We start from the raw sequence: 13,718 nt of genomic DNA on the forward strand, positions 1-13,718 counted from the left end.
CAGGCGCGAGAAGGAAAAACCTGTCAATACCCTCTGAGAACCTGTCATGCCCCTTCCTCCACTGCTTCCCGCTGCCGTGGCCCAGCCTCGGTTCAGCTGGGATCTCGTACAGCAGTCGCTCCTGACTCACATCTAAATTTCCAAACCCATCACCCCATGCCAGGTCCAAAGCCCCCAGAGGCCCTCCCCTCTACCCTTGAAAGAAAGTCCACATCCCTCAACCTCCAAGAGCCCCAGGTCAGACCCGGCCATCCTTCCTGGCACACATCCCCATGAGCCCTGTGCCCCCCGCCTACAGCTGTGCTCATGTCTCCCCATGGGCAGATGTGTCCTTCTCACCTTTGTGCAGCAAAGCCTCCACGCACAAGCATGTCTGCGCCACACCGAGACCACTAAGATGAAGCCAGAGAACAGTGTGTCCTTTAGTTTGTGTGTGTGCACACCTGTGTGCATGGACATGTGTAGGCAGATGTGCATGTGTGTGCATGTGCAGGTGTATACATGTGTGTACAGGTGTGTGTGCAGGTGTGTACAGGTGTGTGGTGCAGGTGTGTGTGTGCAGGTATGCAGGTGTGTGTGCATGTGTGCAGGTGTGTGAACGTACCTGTGTACAGTGGTGTGTGTGTGTGTGCAGGTGTATGTACATGTGTACACAGGTATGCAGATGTGTGCACATGTGTGCATGTGTGTGTGTGCATGGGAGTGTGTGTGCATGTGTGTGTATGTGTGTGTGCATGTGTGTGCATGTGCAAATGTGTGCCATGTGGGCTGAAGTCTCCCCTGCCTTCCCTCCCCTGGAACTTTGGGCCGCTGTGGGAAGCTCCGGGTTTCCTGTCTCTGTAGGATGGCTGGCCTAGCTTGAACCCAGACCGGGGGACTTTCCCAAAGCCTTTCCTTCCCTGCATATCCTCTGCGGGAGGACAGTGTCTCTGACCCAGCGGAGGGGCCAGCCCAGCTCACCCGCAGAGATGGTATGGTTTGCCCAGGATGCATTTGCAGGTGCAGGCTCTCGAGCCGCCTTGGAGCAGGGCTTGGAAACAACCCCAAGGCCTCTCTGTGGAGTGGGGGGCACCCAGCGGGCCAGGTCCCCACACGCTGTCCTGGAGGACTTCTTCCTAATAACTCCTGACTCCTGGCTCGGGGCATCTGCTGTGCAGCTTTTCCATCCATCTGCCGACAGCGAGGCCACAGCCTGGCCGTTGCCTGTCTTATTCCTGACCCCAGGAATCAGCTGGATGGAGGTCGCTGCGGAGCGTTCAAATTCACCACTGCAGGACCAGGAGCTGTTGGTGCGGAAGTCAGAATCTGTTGACCCTGTTGACAGCACCCTCAGGATAGAAGGTGCAGGGGGCAAAACGTTTTTCCCAGGCCGTTTGTGAATGAAGGCGCCCAGCACAAGCAGATCTCAGGCAAATGATTTCTCTCATGAATCTCAGCTACCTCATTTTAAAATGCTAACAAGTAACACATAACCTTGCAGGATTTTCTCCTTTTTAAAAGCATTTAAAGCCCATGAAGGTGTTGCACATCCGTCCCCCTCGCCCAGGGCCAGCACCCAGCAGTGGCAGCCGCAGCCTGGCAGAGCCACAGCACCAGCATCGGGGCTGCCCCTGACCCTGCCCTGCTGCTTCCCAGTTGCAGGCAAGTCACCTCTCCTAGGGTTCAGTTTTCCTCATTGTTAAGTGAGACAAACACGAGTAATGAAGGTTTTCATTGTACCACCCTGTTTCCAAGCTGTGTGCAGGAACCCATCTGTGCCTTCCCTGCCATCGTCAGCTTCACCATGGGGTGGTATGCCCGTCATGCGTGTGTTGGCTTCTCTGGCTAGAGGTTCCTCTGCAGGACGGCGGGAGCTGTGTGTCCTCACCACGGCCTTTGCAATACCTAGGAGAGCTCCCGGAACCTGGACGGGGATGAAAAGTGAGTCCCGGAGCAAGGAAGAAAGTGTGTCCTCCATGAGAGAAACAGCGGCCAACGGCGTCGGAACGCGGCTCCCTTCCCTCCCTTCTCCTTCTGCTTTTTAGGTTTCAAAGGAATTGGTTCCATGGGGTGTGGGAGAAAATGAACCTCTCTTTTCCCATGAAAGTTGCCTAAAGTACTCTGCCTGATTTTCAAACCTAAGCATTCTGTGAACAACTAGAACAAGGCCAGGAGCTGGGGCAGAGCCTCACATCCCCCAAATTGAAAAGAAGAAGAGCTTCAACAGAGTGACCAGCGCAGACCCCACGCCCTGGGCTTCCCAGGCACATGAGTGACCAGCGCAGATCCGACCCCCTGGACTTCCCAGGAAGCTGAGTGACCAGCGCAGATCTGACGTCCTGGGCTTCCCAGGAAGCTGAGTGACCAGCGCAGACGCCACGCCCTGGGCTTCCCGGGCACATAAGTGACCAGCACAGACCCGACACCCTGGGCTTCCCGGGCACATGAGTGACCAGCACAGACCCAACGCCAGGGGCTTCCCAGTCAGGCTGCCAGAACCCACCATCTGCCATCAGCTGCACACACAAACCTTTTCCACTGGCAATATTTCAAGGCCTTCTTTTTTCTTTCCTCAGCACAGACACCATCAGGAAAACGTTCTGAGTCACGGGGCGATGACCTCAAAGTGTGTTTGTCTCAGTTTGCAGCCTGTTCGGGTAAGCACCAAGACAAAATGCAAATTGGCTGAAGCTGCTAATAAGCCTGCACTCTGCCGTCATCACTGTGAGGATGAGGAGTGTTCAGAATCCTCGGCCCCCCTGCCCCACACTCCTTCAGCAAGTCAGTGACTGAACTAGCCACAGGTCCTGCAGCTTCTGGTGAGCGGCACCGCCCTGGGTGCTGATTTAGGGCACACTCAGCATGTGCCAGGCAACCTTTTGAAGCCTGTCCACTGACAACCCTGGCAGTCAGGTAGGGTCTCATGGTCCCATTTTGCAGATGAAGACACTGAGGCCCAGAAAGCACCACTTGTCCTCAGATCAGACACTTGGCAGTTGGCAGAGCCCATGTCAGACACAACCTCACCACCAGCCTGGCCCACCACAGCCAGGTCCCAGAGAAGGCTGCCCACCCAGCACTGAAGGCTTCCCCTCACTGAGCACATGCTGGCGCTGGCCCTGCCCCTCCTGCAGCTCCAGCCCACTCTGACCACACAGTGAGTTACAGACCTAATTCGAGTCGGGTCCAAAGCACCCGTCTGTAGTGTAGAAATCCGAAGTCCTTGCTTTAATCCCCAGGAAGAGGTGCACTGAGGAGGAGGTGGAGTAACCTTCATGATTTTATTTCCCGCTATTGCCAAGCGTGGCCTGGAGGCAGTTGCCGCAGGTGATCAGGAGAGCCACCTGCCTGGCGCCCCTGCAGGAGGAGGTGGGCGCAGGCCTGTATTTTAAGTAATGATGTAGCAGGGCTCCTTGTTACAGCAGCCTCCCTTTGCCCTGACTAATAAATGGAACTGGAATTCAAAATGGGGAACTTGTTCATTAAATTCCTGTTAAGAAATCCAGTATAATGAACTCACAATTATCCTGAACCCAAAAGGCCCCAGGGCCTGAGTCATCAGATTTCTCTCCTGTGTGGAATCAAGACTTGCTTTGATGGACGGCCAACTGCTCACGAGAACCATTTGTGCCTTATTCCTGGGGCTGGAACATGGCAGTGTCCAGTTACCAATGACCACGTTTGAGACAGCATTTTCTATTTGCACTAATTTCCTGTTGCTGTATAACACATTTCCACGAGCACAGGAGCTTAGAGTAGCACCAACCCTCAGCTCAGTTTCCGCAGGTCCGCAGCCTGGGCATGATGCGACTTTACTTTCAGGTCTTAGCAGGCTGAATTCATGGTACCGGCCAGGGCCATGAGACTTCTATGGGCTGAAGGCCACTTTTCAGCTCCCAATTGCTGGGGGAATTTTCTTCTGGCAGTTGCAGGACAGAGGTCTCTGTGCTCCTTCCTACTCTCAGCTCCTGGAGGCTGCCTGCCTGCAGTTGGAGAAAATCATTTTTAGAGGGTCCATGTGATTAGGCCAGGCCCCCCAATTATCTCCCTACCATAAGGTCAACTGCTTTGGGACTGTAACCCCATAACAAGCCCTCCCAGCTGCCCTGGATTCCTGGTGAACAGCCAGGAGGAAGTGTGTGCACACCAGGGTGGCGTCATGGGCCATCTCAGAATTCCTCCAGCTGCTCCACTTAAGGAACACTTCCATTCACAAGCTAACACTCCGCAGTGCCCCCTAGTAATGTTCTGAAGGAATTATCAACCTCCCCAAGAAAACAGACTCAAAAGAGATGTGGTGTACGAAGGCCGGCCCCGCTAAGAGAGGGCTTCAGGGCTGACAGGACCTCCCCCTGCCCCTCAGTCCATGGCCACACTGATGTGGCTTAGGCCATTTGCTCAAATATTCATCCATTCAATGATTATTTATCAAGCCCACGACATGCCAGGTGCCACTCCAGGGACTATGGGAACTGCGATTTAAAGGACATCAGTCCTCACTGTCATGGGGACCTCCACGTGGGACACAGATGCCTGGATGAATGGGAGGCAGTCACAGTGAAGCTGACGGAGCCCAGGGGAAGGGAAGGAAGGACCAAGCCCGAGGGAGCAGAAAGGGGGCAGGAGGTGCAGTGTCGCTAACTGGACAGAGGCCACTGATGCTTCAATGTCTGCCCCCGCCCGATGATCACAGCATGTCCCGAACACAGTGGCGCAGCCGTAGTTCACAGTTTGCCCCCCATGTGCCAGGCTCCAGACTAAGGGCTTATTATGTTACTTCTGTTCATCCTTTGAGATACCCCCTACCTTTATACTACGTTACAGACTGGAAGAACAACTCAGAGCCTGAGCGACTCGGGAAACCCACGTGGGGAGAGCCGCTAGGACCACACGGGTTCAGCTTCAGACCTGACGTCTCCTCCTGGCTCCTACGAGAGCCTGGAGCCATCAAAGGTTCAAAGGTGCCGAGTAAAACCATGCCCTTGTTTTGGAACGTGTCCACCCAGAGCTTCTACATAGAATGCTTGTTGAGCCAGGATATGTATGTGACTAAAACCTTCTATTCTGTGTTTCTGAAATGTCTTAAGCGGATGAAGGAAGGCCCCTAACAAAGTGGCCCCACAGCTGGGAACTATGGGGCCTGTGCGGCGCTGGCTGTGGGGACCTCTGTGGCCGAGTATTGCAAGGGGGCAGTGGCACAAAGACCCTGGGGTGGGACTGCGTTTGCAGTGTCCCGGACGCAGAAAAAAAAGGTCCGTGTAGCTGTAGAAGGGGATGGGCAGCAAGGGTCACACCCTGAGGGCTTTACAGGCCTCTTATGGGGTTGAATTTTATGCTATTTATTTGTTTATGGAATCCATGCCACCCCTCTTGCCTGGGAGATGAGGAACCCTGTGAAGCAGGCAAGCCAGGCCTGCTGTTTGGATGGCTGGCAGCAAGTGGCCTCAGGGCGACCAGGGAAGGCCCAGAGGACCGGTCTGGGTGCCTTGGGACCTGGGTGTTTACCTCATTGTGTTGAAGCAACACATAATACAGCCCCTGGAATATGTGAGCCTCAGACAAGATGTTCCTTCCCCTGTGGGTGGGAGGCCACACACCCTCACTTCCTCATCACCTCCATCCTCACCCTCATTATCATCATCACCCCCATTATTATCATCACTCCCATTATTACCACCACCCCCATCATCACCCACCATCACCTTCATCATCACTGTCACCCGATCATCATCATTGCCCCAACATCACTGTCACCCCATGATCCACTGTCCATCCACTCCTTTATCCACTGTCCACCCCATCATCCATCCAGTCCTTCCCTATCCACCCCATCATCCTCACCCCAATATCACTGTCACCCCATCATCCCCACCCCAACATCACTGTCACCCCATCATCGTCCCAACATCCTGTCCTTTCATCGTCGCCCCCGTCACTGTCACCTCCGTCATCCTCATGTCGCCCCGTGGCGTCTGCGTCGTCGTCGCCCGCCCCAGCATCGATTCTGCCCATCGGTATCATCACTTTGTCATGTCGCCTGTCGTCGTCCTCATCAGCGTCACTTTGTCGTCCCGTCGTCACCCTGGCATCCGCTGTCCTTTGTCGTCATCCCAGCGTCATGTCGCCCCGTCGTCGTCGCTGTCATCCGTCATCGCTGTCGCCCCGTCGTCGGATCGCCCCAATCCTTGTCGCGCTCCAGAAGTCGTCACGTCGCTGTCTTTACGTGCCTGTCGCTGTCGTCGTCACTGGCGTCAGGTCTTCGTCGTTGTCATCGCTGGCGTCGCTTGTCGCCCCGTCGTCGTCATCACTGACGTCGCTTGTCGCCCCGTCGTCGTCATCTTTGGCGTCGCTGTCTTTGCGTCGTCGTCATCGCTGGCGTCGCTTGTCATGCGTCGTCGTCATCACTTTGGCGTCTTGTCACTTTGTCGTCGTCTGCTTTGACTGTCACTGTCGCGTCGTCCTCCTTTGACGTCATGGTCGCTTTACGTCGTCGTGTAAACACAGCGTCATGATCGCTTTACGTCGTCGTCATCACTGGCGTCATATTGTTCCCGTCGTCGTCATCACTTTGACGTCGCTTGTCTTTGCGTCGTCGTCATCGCTGACGTCGCTTGTCGCCCCGTCGTCGTCATCGCTGGCGTCTGTCCTCCATCATCATCCTCACCCCAACATCACTGTCACCCCATCATCATCCTCACCCCAACATCACTGTCACCCCATCATCATCATCCCCCATAGTCCCCTTGCTTCGGCAGCCACGTTGCAGCAGGTCTTGTGTATCCTCAAAGGGGTGATCGGGGAGCTCTGAGGCGCCTGTGAGCAGGGAGCCGGGACAGAGGCAGGTGCACAGCGGGGCAGCGTCTGGGCCATCAGGGTCCCTGGGGAGGACACTCCGACCCCAGGCGGTGCCCAGGAGGCGTGCCCAGGGCCTGGTCCTTTGACCGATCTGTAGGATTTCACCACTGGAGGCCAGGGAAGCGGGGAGGGGCTCCAACCGCAAATCTTCAGGGGGCTTAGAGGTTGTTTGCGTCAAGATTGTCCTGCGACCCTGCCTGGCCACCCTGGGAGCCTGAAGGAAGGGCAGGATCCGAGAGTCTGTGTTTTCGCCAAGTCCCCGGAGGGGGAAGGGGGTCTATCCGCAAACTGAGCACCAAGTCCCCAGTGTCCATCTGCAAGTCGAGCGAGGCTTTAGGAAGGTGTCAGGATGGGAGAGTCAAAAAACGTGATCTTCCCTGAGGTCAGAAAAGTGTTCTCATGACACTTTTATTCTCACGACACTTTTGTTCTCATGACCGGAAATAAAACAAAAACCCCCCTCTCAATTTGAAGTGAAATCCCTCTCTCAGCCTGCAGCCCGGGCCGTGGCTCACCGTGGGCGGAGGCCGGGCCTGAGCATTTCCAGGAGAGCGGACGCCCTCATCCCCCGCTCATGCCTTTCAGATAACCCCAGCTTCCACGGCCTGTTTTCTTAGTGATAACTAGGAAAGAAAGCAGGTCAATGAGGCACTTCCCCCCATTGTTAGCCCTTCTTTCGCCGCCCGAAAAACCGGCGCTGCGCTCCCCACAGGGCCTCAGCAGAGCGATGTGCAGCAGGAAACTTCGGCTTCCAGAAGGTGCCTCCAGCAGGTGAGCCCCGGGCTGGCGGCCAGGCCTGACAGGTAGCCGGACTCCCGGGCCTGCCCAGGAGCGCCTTCCTAGAAGGGTCAGACGGATGCACAGACAGCATGACTACCTTCCTCACCGGAAGGAGAGACTGGAGAGGCTCCTCAGGGCGGAAGCGGAAGCGTGGGGCGTGGCAGAGGGCGGGGCGCTGCGTGGCGTCACCTGCAGGCGCCCCACGCTGGCCTGAGCTCGCTGGCCTGAAAATGAAAATGGCGGCCTCCTCCACACGCCGCCTCGCAGGACAGCTGCTTCTTCCTGAAGAAGCTCATTCCTTGTCTGGAGCTTGCCACCAGCTGGAACGTTCCTGTGGTTTGTACCTGCAGATCTTGGCTCACTGACTGGGATCGTACAGAAACTAGAGTTCCTCTCCCACATGACAGACCCTGAAACACAGCGAAACCCCAGGATGGGGGCGATTGTCACGGATAAGCATTCACTGGGTATCGGCTCTGTGGGGGACATTAGAAGGTTCGAGAATGAGTAAGAAACCCTCTCAGGGAAGGAGAGTATGTGGCTTCACACAGATAGACGATGGATGGGTAGACAGAGAGATGGCAATAATGATGACAGACACATGATAGAGAAACAGACAAATGATAGATACATGGAAAGATGACAGACAAGTCATGGAGATATGATAGATAATGATGGTGGATGACACTGGTGAAGGACAAATATAAAGTTGAAAGGGCTGACGCAGGGCGTATGTTATGGTACTAACGCTGGGAAGAGCACTCCAGTCAGTACAGGAAGGCGCTCAAGGAAAACCTAATGGAGAAGATGAGACCTGAGCTAAGCACCTTGGCCTGGTCTCAAAACAAAAAAACAATAACAACAAAACACCCTTGTTCTTTCATGAAACACAGAATTCTCAACAATCTGGCCCTCTTCCCATTGATTTATTCATTTCTGAGCTTAAAACCCAGAACTCATTACCAAACACCTGCTGAGGGCCACGAGCCAGGTGTCTGTGCAGGGCTAGGGGCGAGACAGACCCCAATGGTGCCCACAGGCCTGCCCATCTGTGGAGGGCACAGGCAGCCCAAGGCCACAGTGGGGTGTGATGACTCAGTGGTGAGCATGGGGTCCAGGCATTCACAGGGAGCAATACACACCCAAAACTGGGACCAAGCCGGGATCCCTGGAGAAAGTGGTTTCTTAGCACAAGCTAAATGATGAGAAATCAGTGAGAAAGGTCATCCAGACCAAGATGAGGGTCCAGAAAAGGGCATGTGAAGTTGAGCAGATAAAGAGGCTCAGCATGGCCAGAGTGCAGAGGCCAGGCAGCCCACCCAGGGTGAGCTGGACAGGCAGGAGGGAGACCATGGGAGTTGGTCAAGGGTCAGCTGGATGGACAGGAAGGAGAACTATGGGGGACCAGTAAGCATGGCCAGAGAGACCATAGGGACCAGTCAGAGGTGAGCTGGACGGGTGGGAGGGAGACCTTGGGAGCCGGTCAAGGGTCAGCTGGACATACGGAAGGAGAACCATGGGGGACCGGTAAGCATAGGCAGGGAGACCATGGGGACCAGTCAAAGGTGAGCTGGACGGCTGAGAGGGAAGCCATTGCTGCAAATGGACTGAATGTATCTTAACAATGGTGGTCTGTGGAAGGGATCAAGTAAGGGAGTGACATGATCAGACTTTTGTTCGGGGGTCTCACTGTTGCTAGAGCAGAAAGTACATGTATTAAGACAAGCCTGAAGCGAGAGGAGACAGCTCCCACAATTATCCAGGCCAGAGACGAGAGGGCCTGCAGGACGTGGAGAGGATCTGTGTCGTGGAATTTGCAGGGTTCTGCTTGGATACATTGAGTCACTGTGTCCTGTAGACCCTTGAAAGTGGCTTGGAGTCCTGTATTGAGAACTGACCAAGGAAACACATCAAAAGTCGTGGACATGAGATCACCATGAGGTGGAGGGAAGCCCTGAAGGGAAACCCACAGGGAGAGGCGAGGGAAACCCACAGGAAAAGGCAAGGAGGCCCTGAGCTGATGCTCAAGGCTGCCCAGGCAGGTGGAAAGGCTCGAGGAAGCCTGCAGACTCCCCTTGCGGGTGGAATGTCCCAGCAAGGGCCCTGCTGCAACGCCTCCTGTGAGAACAAGAGGACAGGGTGACATGGGGAAGAAGCTGCCCACCAAGACCATGGGGCTCTCCTGATGGAGACATCCAGCCCCCACCCTCTTTGACGGTGGCATTTGAAGTCAGTGCTGCCAACAGAGACACCACGCAGGTGCAGGTGGGAAAGTGGAACCCATCCAGGCCTGTTTGTGTGGCAGCGTCATGGGTGTGGCCCCAAGGATGGCTCTGGGAGACCCACGGGGCGACGTGATCCCTGTAGCCTCCCCTCTCCCCAGGCCAAAGGGCCTCCGCATCTGGACACCTGTGTGGCTGGTTCCCCTCTCAGGGAAGTCTCTTTGAAATATCTGAGGTGGCCTCTGCCTTCTTGACGGTTACAGGGAAGGAGGAGGCTATTTAGAAGATGGTGACCACAATCCCAAGAGCTACGGAGGCCAAATGCCTGGAAAGCAGCATTGGGCTGGGCGACCAGGCAGTGTGGGTAACATCAGCCAGGGTGGGCCGGGGTGGGTGTGGGAGCCAGGCTGCTGCATCCAGGACACAGCGGAACTGCCGCGGCTCTTTCGAGAGGTTTGTTTTGTTTCTGTGGAGGGAGAGAAATGGGGCTTCTCTCAGGAGCACTCCCACCAGCCCTGGCCTCTCTGAGCACTGCCTCTCTCAGGCTGGTCCCCTGTTTCAGTGCCAGGGGCAGGGCTGAGTCCAGCCCCAGGCGCAAGTCACTGGCCCAGTCAGGGCAGGGCATGAGCTGTGTTGGTGCCAGCCATCGAGCCAGGATCTATTCCCTCTGAGAAGCAGAAACTGAACTCCATGACCTAGGCTTCTGGTGGCTGAAGTGCAGTGAGCCCGGATGCTGACGTTTCAGAGGGCGAGATCTGTGCCCTGGGTCACCCAAGCTTCTGCACATGGCCAGGACCTCCTGAGCCTCCTCTGTGCCCATCAGTTCTCACCCTTATGAGGGCTCCTTAGTGAATTTTCAGGCAAAATCAACCCTTCAGTTCTGAGCTCCGCTGGCCACTTGCCAAGGGGCCCAGGGGACAGCACCCTTCTTCACCCACTCTCCTCCATGTGCGTTTCTGTAAGAGGCCCTGGGCTGGGGCTGGTGTTGCAGGAGTGAGTGTCTCTGACAGGACTGAGTCACCTCAGGTCTCCACATGACAGAGGAGCCAAGCTGGTCTTGTAGGTGAACAATCATTGGATGAGTGCAGCCCCATTTCAAAAGTGTTCATTTAGCTGATTTCCGTAACCCGAAAAGACTTTTCAGCTCATGACAACCTCAGAACGTGGCCTTTGTTTGCCCCCTGGCCCTGCCAGCGAGAGGGGAAAGTGTGCGGTGAGCAAAGTTGACATGACCAGGGGAGATGAACTGTGCGGTCCTGCTGATCATCCTCACCCTGGGTTTCTCCACAGCTGGTTTTTTTGTTTGTTTTTATTTAGTCACCTGCCTCTGGGCTATAGAAAGACCTGTCCACCCTGGATGGCTAATGTTATGCATCCACTTGGCTGGGCCACAGTGCCAGTTTGGCCAAACAGGTCTAGAGATTGCTGTGAAGGTGTTTTTAGATTAGATCAGCATTTAAATCAGTTGACTTTGAGTAAAGGAGGTGATCCTCTGAAGTGTGGGTGGGCCTTGTCCAATCAGGTGAAGGACTACAAGAAAAGACTGAGGTTCCTGGAGGAAGAAGGACTTTGGCCTTCAGAGGCCTTTAGACTCCAGCTGTGTGTCGCGTCTTCCTGGGTCTCCAGGCTGCTGGGCTACCCTGCAGAATTCAAACTTGCCAGGCCCGACAATCACGGGAGCCACTTCCTTAAAATAAGTTTCTTTCACTGTCTGGCTCCCTCTTTCTCTCTCTCACACACACAAACACACACACACCCCCTGTTCGTTCTGTTTTTCTGGAGAGCCCTAATTTGATTCTCTTCCAACCTTTTTTTCTCTCTAAGCCACCTGTTCTCAACCCTTCGAGCCTTCGTCATGAGAAAGGGTTGTGTTTTTTCCTCATTCTGTCTTCTGAGCACACTCCTGTGGTCCAGGCGTCATCACCCTGTATCTTTTATTTATGATTGTGTCTTGGGACCTCCGACATTGCCCAGCACATAGCAGATGATCAGAAACCGTGGTTTGAATGCCCTGAATTAATACAGAAGTGAGTTACCAGGCATCTCTTTGCCGGCATTATTTAGGTGTGGGAGACCCTTTGATGAACAAGGACAACACAGTCCCATCCCCGAGAAACTGACAATGTCCTCGAACACGGCAGGCCCCAACCTGTTTGGCTCCAGGAACTGGTTTCATGGAAGATGATTTTTCACACACAGTGGGTGGGGGAAATGGTTTCTTCAGGATGAAACTGCTACCTCAGATCATTAGCCTTTGCTTCTCATAAGGGGCCTGCGGCCTAAATCCGTTGTGTATGCCATGCACAGTAGGGTTCACACTCCTCTGAGAATGTAAATCCGCCTCTGATCTAACAGGAGTGTGGGCTCTGGTGGGAACGCTTGCTTGCCCACCGCTCACCTCCTGCTGTGCAGCCTGGATCCTAACAGGCCATGGATGGTACCGGCCTGTCCCCGGGAGCTGGGGGTCCCTGTTCTAACACACATCAGCCAAAGTTGAGCACAGCACTCCAGGTTTTGCCTGAGTGAATGGTAGAGGGGCCAGTCACCTCCTTTCCTCAGGATTCTGTACATTTACTGATGCGACCCAAGCTTTAAGAGGGACGCAGGGTCCTGGAACAGCATGCAGGACGGGAAGGTGTGCCCGGCTGCCTTTCCGAAGGCACCTCCCCGGGGCGTTCTCGTCCACTCCACACAGTTTCATTATGGTGCATAAAGTGGCACCACGGCATGAATCCCTAAAGCAGTGGAGATGAAAGGAGTGCATTGAAACAATGTCTGTATCTTTTCCTACCAAAATACAGGCTTATGACACAACAAAAAAAAATCAAACTGGAAGCTTCGGATCCCATGAAACGTCATTCAGTCCCATTTCCCACAAAGCCATAGATGCTGCTGGTGGCCACTAGGCACAGAGCAGGACCAGCCCTGGCCAAGGGATGCAGGGACGTGGCTGGGGTCCCCACATTGCCCTGCAGGGTCAGGAGACCTGAACGTCTTCCGCCTGGGATCCACATACAGAAGAGAGCATTTGCAAATGCATGTGGTGTGGAGAGAGGTCCCCAAGCTGCTCAGAACCGTCCTAATTCTCTTTCTCCATGGAGACTAAGTCCAGGGCATGGAAGTCCCCACACCACAGAAGGTGGCCCTGTCAGAACCCGCAGTCTCACTTGGCCATCATCTGGCTCTTTCCTGTAAACTCAGTGTCCTTCAGACCAAGGCCCTCTTCTGTGAGTCTGAAGCATACACAGGTACAGCACTCGGCTTCCTAGACACAGTGAAGAGCCCAGCCCTGGGCCACAGGTAGACAGCACCCGCAGCAAGAGGGGTCCAGCAGGTCACGGAGGAGGCATTTCCAGCCAAGGATACAATCCATGCATGGCTCCAGCCTCCACGAAGCCATCTTCAGGCTTCCGAGGTGCTGTTTAAAAGGACGGGGAATGATGTTCAGAATTAGAGGGTGGAAAGAGCCCAGCAGACACGGAGGGGTGATCCCTTCCCTGAAGAAAGGAACTGAGCCGTAGGGAGCTGAGAGTGTGCATCCCAGGTCACACAAGTGACGTAAACAAGCCAGGTCCCTCAGAAGGACACTGAGCCATTGATTCCTCAAAAAACCAAGGCACTAAAACAGAGTGGAAGCTGCAAGCAACCCAGGCCGCAGGAAGGAGCTCAGGAAAGTTCCTAATTAAAGAAACTGGTAATTAGGAGTAAAATACACAAGATTATGCCAAAAGAATTGCATACCCTCACAAAGGAGCTCATGGTGAAAGAGACCCTCTCTGGGGCTCACAGTGATGGAGACCCTGTCCACGAGGCTCACAGTGATGGAGACCCTGTCCACGAGGCTCACAGTGATGGAGACCCTGTCCACGAGGCTCACAGTGA

At 54.8% G+C, this 13,718-nt stretch overlaps 1 long non-coding RNA gene across 6 annotated transcripts in view; it reads right to left on the reverse strand.

Annotated features, from left to right (window-relative positions):
- Positions 1-700: 700 nt before the first annotated feature.
- The window catches only part of LOC103881373, a 44,548-nt gene continuing 31,530 nt past the window's right edge, over positions 701-13,718 (reverse strand). For 4 of the 6 annotated variants that reach the window (XR_004184506.1, XR_004184505.1, XR_002519888.2 and 1 more), the window contains one exon: positions 701-3,962. This is a non-coding gene — a long non-coding RNA (uncharacterized LOC103881373). The remainder of the gene's footprint in view (positions 3,963-13,718) is intronic. The other 2 variants (XR_004184507.1, XR_004184504.1) reach the window with 2 other exon arrangements.

Source organism: Papio anubis, chromosome 6 (genome assembly GCF_008728515.1).
Source record: "Papio anubis isolate 15944 chromosome 6, Panubis1.0, whole genome shotgun sequence".
Lineage (NCBI taxonomy): Eukaryota > Metazoa > Chordata > Mammalia > Primates > Cercopithecidae > Papio > Papio anubis.